Source organism: Ovis aries, chromosome 14 (genome assembly GCF_016772045.2).
Source record: "Ovis aries strain OAR_USU_Benz2616 breed Rambouillet chromosome 14, ARS-UI_Ramb_v3.0, whole genome shotgun sequence".
NCBI lineage: Eukaryota > Metazoa > Chordata > Mammalia > Artiodactyla > Bovidae > Ovis > Ovis aries.
The window spans coordinates 58,384,735-58,397,640 of record NC_056067.1 but is presented as its reverse complement, the minus strand read 5'-3'; the positions used below and the strand labels follow the sequence as shown (position 1 = coordinate 58,397,640).

The 12,906-nt window shown below is 45.2% G+C and overlaps 1 long non-coding RNA gene across 2 annotated transcripts in view; it reads left to right on the top strand.

Moving 5' to 3' along the window:
• The first annotated feature begins 538 nt into the window (after positions 1–538).
• Positions 539–12,906, top strand: part of LOC101107129 (uncharacterized) — a 37,092-nt gene continuing 24,724 nt past the window's right edge. The window contains exons 1-3 of one of the 2 annotated variants that reach the window (XR_001020579.4): positions 539–688; positions 2,929–3,020; positions 6,463–6,588. This is a non-coding gene — a long non-coding RNA (uncharacterized LOC101107129). Of the gene's footprint in view, positions 689–2,928; positions 3,021–6,462; positions 6,628–12,906 lie in introns of both variants that reach the window. The other variant, XR_001020580.4, reaches the window with a different exon arrangement.

Sequence of the window (12,906 nt, the reverse complement as noted above, 5' to 3'; positions counted from 1 at the left end):
ATTCTCCAGGCAAAAATACTGGAGTGGGTTGCCATTTCCTTCTCCATCATTGATGAAACATTAACTTAAAATAGCAAAGAAGCGGTAGGGTTCATGGGACACCGAAGGGACTTTCCTGATGCAGCAAGATCTCACTTGCCGCGGAGCAACTAAACCCATGTGCAACAGAACTACTGAGCCCGAGTGCTGCAAATACTGAAGCCAAGCGCCTAGAACCCGTGTTCCGCAACAAGAGAAGCCACTGTAAGGAGATGCCCTGGCCCAGCAAGGAACACCCAGAGCAGCCGAAAATAAATAAATAATTTTAAAAAAATTAAGAAAGAAAGAAAGAAAGAAAATTCTGAAGAAGAGGATCATGCCCTGCTGGGCAGAAAAACTGGGACAGAAGCCAGATCCTGATTCTTCTAGGCCCCGCCCAGTCGGCCCCGCCCCCATCCAGCCCCGCCCCTCTCGCTTTCGGTTCAGTCCCTGCCACCGCCCACGCCCCGCCCCTCACCGGCCCCGCCCTCGCTCCGCCTGCGCAGGCGCAATTTCCCGCAAACCCGGAAGCGGAGGGAGGGGCGCAGCCCTCGGTTTTTCTGTCACGACTGGGTATTTTCGACGCCCCTCACGACCCCGATCTGCCACATCCAAGGTTGAGGCGTCCTCATGTACGTTAAGATCCCCTTTATCCACTCGTCCGCCCTCGGTAAGTCCCGGCAGCATCACGAGACATTCAACGCCTGACAGCTCCGCGGAGGATTGGAAGTCCTAGTCTACTTCGAGTTAAAATCGCTCTATAAAGCGGGTCTCCGCACTGGCCTTTCAGCCTTGGGTCCAGGTGACGCCTCTTGCCTGCTTGAAGTGCCTGCAGTGACTTCCACAGGCTCCGATCCTCTCTCTGTCTCTCAGCCGCGCTGTGCAAAGCTCTCACTCCCGAGGTGGCTTCTCGTCTACCACTAGGCCGTATATACCCGGAGGGCACATCTTCTCTGCCTCCGGGTCGTGCAGACATCACCCCTCTCCTGACAGCTTCCCTGTCTACATAGCCTCAGGAATCGGCCCCTCCCCTCCGTAGTCATCCTTTGCACTTTGCACTCACCTCCATGGAGTTCTCTGCCCCACGCGCTGGAAGAGGTGACACGCACCCATTTGGTTACATTTTTTGTGTTTCTTCTGCACATAACGCATTCCACTGTCTGTGCTTGTCGTGGTGTGTTTACATTCCCAAAGCCCCACTGGAAAATGCATTTCGTGGGTAGAGGACATCTCCCTATCTCTTCCGTACCTGTGAATGTACAGGGTAGGAGATGAGAAAGACCGACAGAGAAAGGAAGAGTGAAAAAGAGAGGCTGAAATAGACGATGGACCAGGTGGATGTGGAGATACAGTCAGAACAAAAGAGTGAGTCAGAAGAAACCTAGATAGAAAGGCTCCTCCAAAAAGACAAAGGGAAGCCAACTGGGTGAGAGAGACGTTGATCAGGGTAGATGTGGGAACCGCAAGGGGCAGGTACCTGGAACTGAGAGAATGAGGGGGAAATAAAAGCATCGGTGCCCTGGACAACAGAGAGAGGGGTCCTGGGACAGAAAGAGGGGGAAAGAGGTGACAGGGAAAGCAGAGGGGGAAACAGAGCAGGGACGAATTCTCTGGTGTTAATCCCTTCCATCATTCCATGTCTTCCCTTTGCCCTCAGGACGAGAATCCAGACTCCACTGTAGGACTTTACAGAAGGGGGCTCCGGAGATGGAGTGACCCTCCAGAACTGGTCTAATTTGAGGGAAGATACAAGCCTTCCCATCCAGGGCTGACCAGACATTGTCTGTCCAGCGAGGTGCTGTGATGTTGTGGAGGCCAGTCCATGTGGCTGAGTCCTGTTTTTAAGGCAGGACTGAGTTGTGAGCCATCGGCAGCCAAACTCTTGGCTGTGGAGGAGTTCGTGTCTGAATAGTGAGGCAGACTGAGGAAGTTTATTCTATGTAGTAACCTCTGTGGGGTCTCTAATGAGTGTGAGGACCATTGACCCATAAGAGGTTAAAGGGAAGAATTTCGCAGACCATTTTGGGGGTAATCTGCTATGTTTTAAGTGGGTGAATCTCATTATACTGCCCAAGCTTTACTGTCATGTGGGTTCTGCAGGAAACAGATGACATCTTAGAAAGATGGAAGATACGAGAGTCTCCGTGGAAAACGTGGATTGTTGGAGACATTACTCTTACATTAGGATGTTGTGGCTGTGCCTGACTTTAGGGTGGGGTCTCCAAGAAGGAGGGCTTTCCTGATGGCTCGGACAGTAAAGAATCTGCCTGCAATGTGGGAGACCCAGGTTTGATCCCTGGGTCGGGAAGATCCCCTGGAGGAGGGTATGGCAACCCACTCCAGGATTCTTGCCTGGAGAGTCTCCATGGGCAGAGGAGCCTGGCAAACTCCAGTCTATGGGGTCAGAAAGAGTCCAACATGACAGTGACTAACACACACAGTCCAAGAAGGAATATATGGGATCCTGGGCTGGTGGGTGTCCTCCTGCCGGAACAAAAGCTATTGACATTTGGGACATGCTGTGGGATCCTATGGCAGAGTGTGCACTCAGTAGGGGTATCTATCCTGTAATATTGTGGGGGGCCCACTGGGAGCTTATAGGAGTGTCTAGGGGACTGGGGTCAGGTGCTAGGGGTTTTCATTGGCAGCGAGGTGCTGGGGGCAGGTCTCTGGGCATGAACCTGAAGGGGCTGTAAGTCACGACAGGAGGGCAGCATTATCTGAGGGAAAGTGTGAGAAAGCTCCCATGTTGGGACTCTGCGGGAGTTGACTGTCCTGAGTCCCTCCTGAGACAGTGGGCACAGAGGACTGTCGGTTCCGCGTGGTGAGGTCCTCCCTGTGTGTGTGTTTGAGGCACAGGAAGGGGGTGTGTTGATCCCAAGCACTAAACGGCATATTCTTGACACTCAGGACTGTCTTCTCAAGACCAGTCTTGGCCTGAGGAAGAAACCTAGAAGAGGAGGAAGAAGAAAGAACAGGAGTCAGGCATGGCTCTTTCTCAGGTAAGGTCATATTCTCAGTGGATTCTCAGTCTGTCCTTCCTGAAATGCCCTTCTCTGGACTCACAAATCGTGTCTGACTCTGAAGTGTCCTGTCTGAGTCCTGTACATGCACACTCACCTGGGGCCTTCCCTCAGGGCCTGTCGTCTCCACTTAGATCCCGTCTCCCCATGACCTGGTGACCTGGCCTTGTGAGGAGGCTCCCCTGGGCACCGTCCTGGGCAGGGCTTCACACCCACGGATTGGAGACAGGGTCTCAGTGCTGTTGGGCAGCAGGGATTGCTTAGGGCCCATCTGGATGCGCTGTCTGCTCTCTATCAGCCAGGATGGAAGTCACGTTCTAATGTGTAGGAATGGTTGGAAAATTCTGGAAAAGAAAAGTGATAAGAGGAAACCAGCTCTGCCTGATTTAATAATGCATTCAAAGCTAAGCAAGTGAATCGTGGTGTTTTTGGTTTCAAAATATTAATGATTCAGAATGCAGAAGAAAGTTCAGAAACAGACATCAGGGATTCAGGATGCTTCATTCGATAATTGGTTTTAAAATATGGAGTCAGTCTAAGTATCTAACAAGTGGTTTTAAAAACTTATTCTCAGTACATTCATCCCACAGGGATAATGGTATTCCTGCAAGGACTGCCTCCTAGCAGGTGTTTAAGGTAAAAAACAAAGACAGCGGAGCACAGAACTTTATCTTTGTCATCAGAGAGGCTATAGCTAAATTCTGGCTCCACCATTATTAATAAATTATTAAATTTTCTTTTAAGATCATGTGAGGTATTTATTTATTTATATTGTTGTGGTCAAAATTCCAATAAAGCAGAGGCTTAGGTGCTAAGATGTGAGGCATCTTCTTCTCTGTCACCATGCCTCATGTCTCATTGAGGAACCACTGTTGTCAGTTTTGTGGCAAGACTCAGCTCAAATCTTGTAACACTGCATTTCACATCATTATGAGATTTTTAGGAAAAATTCTTCAAGGCATGTTTGTGGTAATCCTTTATTAAGCACATTTAAAAAATGATCACAGAATGTGGCTGGAAGTGGTTTTCACATTAGTAAACACAAGATACACCTTGATCTTTACCGGGACATTCTCTAATGAAGACACAAGAGACCTTTGCATTTTTTTGCTGACATAGAGAATGTGTCAGTGGCTACCTCTGAGCCTACTGACTTTTTAGCAGAGGTCTGAGGATTTCTTGGGCGTCTTAACATGTGACTGCTGGGACAAGAATGGCACATTTTGGGCTGCCCTGGTGGCCCAGTGGTAAAGAATCTGCCTGCCAATTCAGGAGATACAGGACCAATCCCTGATCCAGGAAGATCCCACATGCCTTGGAGCAACTAAGCCGGTGCAATGCAACTATTGAGCCTGTGCTCTGGAGCCTGGGAGCTGCTACTACTGAGCCCATGAACCCTAGAGCCTGTGCTTCTAAACAAAAGAAGCCATCACAATAAGACACCTGTGCACTGCAACTAGAGAGTAGCCCCTACTCACCACAACTAGAGAAAAGCCTGTGCAGCAGTGAAAGCCCAGCACAGCAAAAAAAAAACAAAAAACAAAGAATGGCGCGTTTCATATTTTGATAGATTTTGTCAGATGTCCTCCCCTAAAGCTGCAAAGGTTCCATCCCCACTGCCAACCTGTGAGATTGCCTTCAATGTAAGCAAAGCTTGATGCTGTATTCTTTTCATCTTTTGAAAATTTGGGGGAAAATCACAATCCTTTGTATCTCTGTTTTCCAACTACTTGTGAGTCAGTTTCATGCTTTTATGGAAATAAAACATGATTTCCATACTTTGCTCAGTTCTCTTTTGATAGCTTTTTTTCTTTTGATATCTTTTAAAAAGCTATGTTTTGTAGTTGAATTCTTTATACATGCCCTGGTGTCTTTCCTAGTTTAGCATGTCTTTGCTGCTGCTGCTGCTGCTAAGTTGCTTCAGTCGTGTCCGACTCTGTGTGACCCCATAGACAGCAGCCCACCAAGCTCCCTTGTCCCTGGGATTCTCCAGGCAAGAATACTGGAGTGGGTTGCCATTTCCTTCTCCAATGCATGAAAATGAAAAGTGAAGGTGAAGTCTCTCAGTTGTGTCCGACTCTTTGCTACCAAATGGACTGTAGCCTACCAGGCTCCTCCATCCATGGGATTTTCCAGGCAACAGTACTGGAGTGGGTTGCCATTGCCTTCTCCAACCATGTCTTTGCAGTGAAACACAAACCTTTCTTTCCTGCCCTGTGCTTTCTGATCTTGCTTGAGACAGCCTCACCTGACATAATTTAAAAACACTGTCTTCCATACAGTTCTAATCTTTCCTGTTTAAAATTATCTCTATTTCTTTTCATATTTTTCCATTATGGTTTATCACAGGATACTGAGTAGAGTTCCCTGTGCTCTATAGTAGGACTTTGTTGCTTATCCCTAAATCATCCAGTATTTCTTCAAAGGTCTATTGCTGTGATAAGTTCTTTTTTCTTTTCATTGAATCTGCTAGATTAATGTACAACATTAGTACACTTCCTTAATATCGAATCATTTTTTAAAATTAGTGGAGTAAACTCCAGCTGACTTTTGTTAATGACTTCCCTGGTGGCTCAGGTGATACAGAATCTGCCTGCAATGCAGGAGAACTGGGTTCGATCCCTGGATCAGGAAGATCCCCTGCAGGAGGGAATGGCTACCTACTCCAGTATTCTTGCCTGGAAAATCCCATGGAGAGAGGCTCCTGGGGGGCTACAGTCCATGAGGTCACAAAGAGTAGGACATGACTGAATAACACTTTTCAAATACCGGAGTTAAATGGACAGATTTATGTTTCTGCATATATGTGGCCCCTGATTCTGCATATATATGGATCCTGTCATGCTTGAAGACACTGTTCATGCTCTGGCTCCTCCAGGTACTGAATATCATGTAGTGTGTAAAACATAACCTGTATCTCCTCCATATGAACAATACTGTGTTGGATAATTTTCATCTGTGTACTTCTTTTATCATCCTCACAAATGGGAAATCTATAGTGATTCAGTGGATTTGATATCTTTTGCTGGAAAAATATAATAAAACTGAAAAAGTGAAAGTGTTAGTCACTCAGTCATGTCCGACTCTACAACCCCATGGACTGTAGTCTGCCAGGCTCTTCTGTCCATGGAATTCCCCAGGCAAGAATACTGGAGTAGGTAGCCTTTCCCTTCTCCAGGGTATCTTCCCGACCCAGGGATCAAACCCAGGTCTCCCACATTGGAGACAGATTCTTTACTGTCTGAGCCACCAGGGAAGTGCCATAAAATTAGGGCCAAATAGTTACTCACAATAACCTTACTCAAAATGATCCATCACCTCAACTGAATCAATCCTTACTGCCTCTTTCCTATTCACATCTTGTGTGAAGATAAGAACTCTTCACCTGGTCCCTCAGTGAAAATGTGTTTTTTCATTTCAGGCACAGTTGACCTTCAAGGATGTGGCCATCGAATTCTCTTAGGAGGAGTGGAATGCCTGGACCCTGCTCAGAGGGCCTTGTACAGAGACGTGATGGTGGAGACCCTCAGGAACCTGCTCTCCGTGGGTGAGGATCACTTCCCTCCAGGAGTCAGGATCTGCCCCAGTGAGTCTCTGGGGAACCCCTGCCTTGCTTGGCTAAGCCTGAAGCTGGGCTGACTCTGAAGTGAAACAGAGTTGAACCTTCCCCTTTCTTTAGATGATCACACACTCCACACTAGATTTAAAAAGTATATATTTATATAATTTTTGGCTGTGCTGAGTCTTTGTTGCTGCATGTGCTTTTCTCTAATTGTGGTGCAAGGGCTTCTCACTGTGGTGGCTTCTCTCTTGTGGAGCGCAGGCCCTAGGTGCACAGGCTTTAGTAGTTGTGGCACGTGGGCTTAGTTGTTGTGGTTCCCTGGGTTCTGGAGTGCAGGCTCAGTAATTGTGGTGCACAGGCTTAGTTACTCCATAGCATGTGGGATCTTCCCAGACCAGGGATTGAACCCATGTCTCTTGCGTTGGCACGTGGATTCTTTACCACTGAGCCACTAGGGAAGCCCTCCATACTAAATTAGTAATGGCTCCAGAAGATGAGTAAAAACAAAATCTTATGGCAAACTTCTAAAAATAACTGATTCTGTACCCACTCTTACCCTGTACTTTTGATTTGGTAGTTCTTGGAAGACAGCTAGGTATCTTTTAAAAAAATACTCCTTAAACATTCAAAAAGAGACAGTCGGGAACAGATTTGTGCAATATATATATATATATATATATATATGTTTTCCCCCCTTTTCCTCTTAATATTTATTTGGCTGAGCTGGGTCTTGGTTGTGGCATGCGGGATTTTATTTGTAGCATGTGGGATCTAGTTGCCTGACCAGGGATCACACCTGGGTCCCCTGCATTGGGAGTGCAGAATTTTAGCCACTGGACCACCAGGGAAGTCCCAAAATATTTTTCTAGGCATGCTGATGTCCTCTCTCCTTAGAAGAAAAAAGGGCTAGTGGTGTACTCTAGAAAATCTACAGCCCATTAATGTTCCACTCTTCTAAGCAGAAAACTCTTTTTGACCTGAATATTATTTCCATTTTGGAGTAAGCTAGAGAGCCCCAGAACGTGGAGAACAAGGTGAAAAAAGTGAAAAAAGCGAATGCGTGGGGACGTATCAAAGGCATGAACACCAGGAAGACCTCAGAAGGGCAGAGAGGAAGTCACACCGTTAATAATGTTGGGGAAACTTTCCAGAAGTGGAAAAGTTCTATGGGAAAACAAATGTTTATTTCCTGTGAGCTCTCAAAGGAAACATTTTTTTCCTTCCACTTAGTTCACCCTTCCAGTATCCAGTGGTAGTGCTCTTGGGCAAAGACCAAGGCAAAATCTTAATCATGGCCTATGACAGACTTGTGTACTTTGATCTTGTGGGGTTCTGGGAGGGCTGGTTATAAGGGGTCCTCTTTCTTCTTTGGTTTCTTTCTTTCTTTATGACTGCACTTGGTCTTCATTTCCACACAAGGGCTTTTCTCTAGTTGTGGTGGGCGGGGGCTACTCTTCCTTGTGGTGTGCAGCCTTGTCATTGCAGTGGCTTCTCTAGTTATGGAGCACAGGCTCTAGGGCACACAGGCTCAGTATTTGCAGCTCCTGGCCTCTAGAGCGTGGGCTCAGTAGTTGTTGGGCTTATTTGCTCCATGGCATGTGGAATCTTAGTTCCCAGACCAGGGATTGAACTCCTGTCCCCTACATTGCAAGGTGGATTCTTAACTGCTGGATCACCAGGGAAATCCCAGAGCTAGTGTCTTTATCCTTGTTGTTTAGTTGCTCAGTTGTGTCCAACTCTTCACGACCCCAAGGACTGTAGCACGCCAGGCTACCCTTTCTTCATTAACTCTTAGAGTTTGCTCAGACTCATGTCCATTGAGTTGATGATGCCATCAACCATCTCCTCCAATATCTTTCTCAGCATCAGGATCTTTTCCAATGAGTTGGCTGTTCCCATCAGGTGGGTTAGCATTGGAGCTTCAGCTTCAACATCAGTCCTTCCAATGAATATTCAGGGTTGATTTCCTTTAGGATTGACTGATTTGATCTTCTTGCTGTAAAAGGGACTCTCAAGAGTCTTTTCCAGCACCACAGTTTGAAAGTATGAAAAGACAAAAAGTGTCTTTATAGTCTTCCTCAAACTCTTTGTATCCTTATTTAACTGCTGCCTGGATGTATTCTCTATTATTAAAAGGAGGGAAATGGAAGTCTCCAGATATTATTCTAGAATTGTTTTCTATTTCTTCCTTAAATTCTGTCAATGTTTGCTTCATAGATTTTGGGGTTCTCTTGTTTAGGTGCATATTTTCATAAGTGTTGTAATTCCTTGATGAGTTATTACCCTTTTTTAAACATATAATGGCCTTCTTTGTCCAAAAAATTTGACTTAGTGTCTATTTTGTCTGATATTAGCCTAGCACACCAGGTCTCTCAGGTTACTGTTTTTGCGTGGAACTTGTATTAGCTTGCTTGAACTGCCCTAACAAAGTACCATAGCTTGGGTAGCTTAAACACCAGGAAACAGTTTATTTACGGCTATTTCATCTCCATAGGAAATTTGTTCAGTTTAGCTTACCTTCATGAATTATCTCAGCTAGATCTTCTGGGTAACTTGCTGCAGCTCCTACATCAGCACTTGTGGCTTCATCGTGCACTTCTGTGTCCTAGAGATGGCTTCTTTCTTTAAACCTCAAGAGGCAACCTCAGCTAGCTTCAGACTTTTCTTCTGCGGCATCCACTCTTCTTTCAGCCTTCTGAGAAGAGAGTCAGGGCCTTTGTTCTGGACTCAACTTTGGCCTAAGGGAATGTTGTGGCTGGTTTGTTCTTCTCTCCAGACCATTAAAACTTTCTCCACGTCGGCAACGTGACTTTTTCGTTTCCTTATCATTTGTGTGTTCACTGCAGTAGCACTTTTAATTTCCTTCAAGAACTATTCCTCTGAGTTTACAACTTGGCTGTCTGGTGTGAGAGGCCTAGCTTTTAGCCTGTCTCAGCTTTCAACATGCCTTCGTCACTGACTGTAATCATTTCTAGCTTTTGTTTTAAACTTAGAGATGTCTGTCTCTTCTTTGGCTTGAAAGCTTATGGCCATTGTAGGGTTATTCAGTTCAGTTTAGTCGCTCAGCCGTGTCCGACTCTTTGCGACTCCATGAATCCAGCACGCCAGGCCTCCCTGTCCATCACCAACTCCCAGAGTTCATTCAGACTCACGTCCATCGATGGACTAACGTCCATCGTAAGTGATGCCATCCAGCCATCTCATCCTTTGTCATCCCCTTCTCCTCCTGCCTCCAATCCCTCCCAGCATCACAGTCTTTTCCAATGATTCAACTCTTCTCATGAAGTGGCCAAAGTACTGGAGGTTCAGCTTTAGCATCATTCCTTCCAAAGAAATCCCAGGGCTGATCTCCTTCAGAATGGACTGGTTGGATCTCCTTGCAGTCCAAGGGACTCTCAAGAGTCTTCTCCAACACCACAGTTCAAAAGCATCAATTCTTCGGCACTCAGCCTTCTTCACAGTCCAACTCTCACATCCATACATGACTACTGGAAAAACCATAGTCTTCACTAGATGGACCTTAGTCGGCAAAGTAATGTCTCTGCTTTTACATATGCTATCTAGGTTGGTCATAACTTTTCTTCCAAGGAGTAAGCGTCTTTTAATTTCACGGCTGCAGTCACCATCTGCAGTGATTTTGGAGCCCAAAAAAATAAAGTCTGACACTGTTTCCACTGTTTCCCATCTATTTCCCATCAAGTGATGGGATCAGATGCCATGATCTTCGTTTTCTGAATGTTGAGCTTTAAGCCAACTTTTTCACTCTCCTCTTTTACTTTCATCAAGAGGCTTTTAGTTCCTCTTCACTTTCTGCCATAAGGCTGGTGTCATCTGCATATCTGAGGTTATTGATATTCTCCCAGCAATCTTGATTCCAGCTTGTGTTTCTTCCAGTCCAGCGTTTCTCATGATGTATTCTAAATAGAAGTTAAATAAGCAGGGTGACAATATACAGCCTTGATGTACTCCTTTTCCTATTTGGAACCAGTCTGTTGTTCCATGTCCAGTTCTAACAGTTGCTTCCTGACCTGATAACAGATTTCTCAAGAGGCAGGTTAGGTGGTCTGGTATTCCCATCTCTTGAAGAATTTTCCACAGTTTCTTGTGATCCACACAGTCAAAGGCTTTGGCATAGTCAATAAAGCAGAAATAGATGTTTTTCTGGAACTCTCTTGCTTTTTCCATGATCCAGTGGATGTTGGCAATTTGATCTCTGGTTCCTCTGCCTTTTCAAAAACCAGCTTGAACATCAGGAAGTTCACGGTTCATGTATTGCTGAAGCCTGGCTTGGAGAATGTTCAGCATTACTTTACTAGCATGTGAGATGCGTGCAATGGTGCGGTAGTTTGAGGATTCTTTGGCATTGCCTTTCTTTGGGATTGGAATGAAAACTGACCTTTTCCAGTCCTGTGGCCACTGCTGAGTTTTCCAAATTTGTTGGCATATTGAGTGCAGCACTTTCACAGCATCCTCTTTCAGGATTTGAAATAGCTCAACTGGAATTCCATCACCTCCACTAGCTTTGTTCATAGTGATGCTTTCTAAGGCCCACTTAACTTCACATTCCAGGATGTCTGGCTCTAGATGAGTGATCACACCATTGTGATTATCCAGGTCATGAAGATCTTTTTTGTACAGTTCCCCTGTGTATTCTTGCCACCTCTTCTTAATATCTTGTGCTTCTGTTAGGTCCACACCATTTCTGTCTTTTATCGAGCCCATCTTTGCATGAAATGTTCCCTTGGTATCTCTAATTTTCTTGAAGAGATCTCTAGTCTTTCCCATTCTGTTGTTTTCCTCGATTTCTTTGCATTGATCACTGAAGAAGGCTTTCTTATCTCTTCTTGCTGCTATTTGGAACTCTGCATTCATATGCTTATATCTTTCCTTTTCTCCTTTGCTTTTTGCTTCTTTTCTTTTCACAGCTATTTGTAAGGCCTCCCAGATAGCCATTTTGCTTTCTTGCATTTCTTTTCCATGGGGATGATCTTGATCCCTGTCTCTTGTACAAGGTCACGAACCTCATTCCATAGTTCATCAGGCACTCTATCTATCAGATCTAGTCCCTTAAATCTATTTCTCACTTCCACTGTATAATCATAAGGGATTTGTTTTAGGTCATACCTGAATGTTCTAGCAGTTTTCCCTACTTTCTTCAGTGTAAGTCTGAATTTGGTAATAAGGAGTTCATGATCTGAGCCACAGTCAGTGCCTGGTCTTGGTTTTGTTGACTGTATAGAGCTTCTCCATCTTTGGCTGCAAAGAATATAATCAATCTGATTTTGGTGTTGATCATCTGGTGGTGTCCATGTGTAGAGTCTTCTCTTGTGTTGTTGGAAGAGGGTGTTTGCTGTAACCAGTGCATTTTCTTGGAAAACCTCTATTAGTCTTTGCCCTGCTTCATTCTGCATTCCAAGGCCAAATTTGCCTGTTACTCCAGGTGTTTCTTGACTTCCTACTTTTGCATTCCAGTCCCCTATAATGAAAAGGACATCTTTTGGGGGTGTTAGTTCTAAAAGGTCTTGTAGGTCTTCATAAAACCTTTCAACTTCAGTTTCTTCAGTGTTACTGGTTGAGGCATAGACTTGGATAACTGTGATATTGAATGGTTTGCCTTGGAGATGAGCAGAGAGCATTCTGTCATTTTTGAGATTGCATCCAGGTAGTGCATTTCAGACTCTTTTGTTGACCATGATGGCTACTCCATTTCTTCTGAGGGATTCGTGCCCGCAGTAGTAGATATAATGGTCATCTGAGTTAAATTCACCCATTCCCATTGATTTTAGTTCACTGATTCCTAGAATGTCAACGTTCACCCATGCCATCTCTTGTTTGACCACTTCCAATTTGCCTTGATTCATGGTTCCTATGCAGTATTGTTCTTTACAGCATTGGATCTTGCTTCTATCACCAGTCACATCCACAGCTGGGTATTGTTTTTGCTTTGGCTCCATCCCTTCATTTTTTCTGGAGTTATTTCTCCACTGACCTCCAGTAGCATATTGGGCACCTACTGACCTGGGGAGTTCCTCTTTGGTATCCTATCATTTTGCCTTTTCATACTGTTCATGGGGTTCTCAAGGCAAGAATACTGAAATGGCTTGCCATTCCCTTCTCCAGTGGACGACATTCTGTCAGTCCTCTCCACCATGACCCACCGGTCTTGGGTTGCCCCGCAGGCATGGCTTGGTTTCATTGAGTTAGACGAGGCTGTGGTCCTAGTGTGATTAGATTGACTAGTTTCCTGTGGGTATGGTTTTAGTGTGTCTGCCCTCTGATGCCCTCTTGCAACACCTACCATCT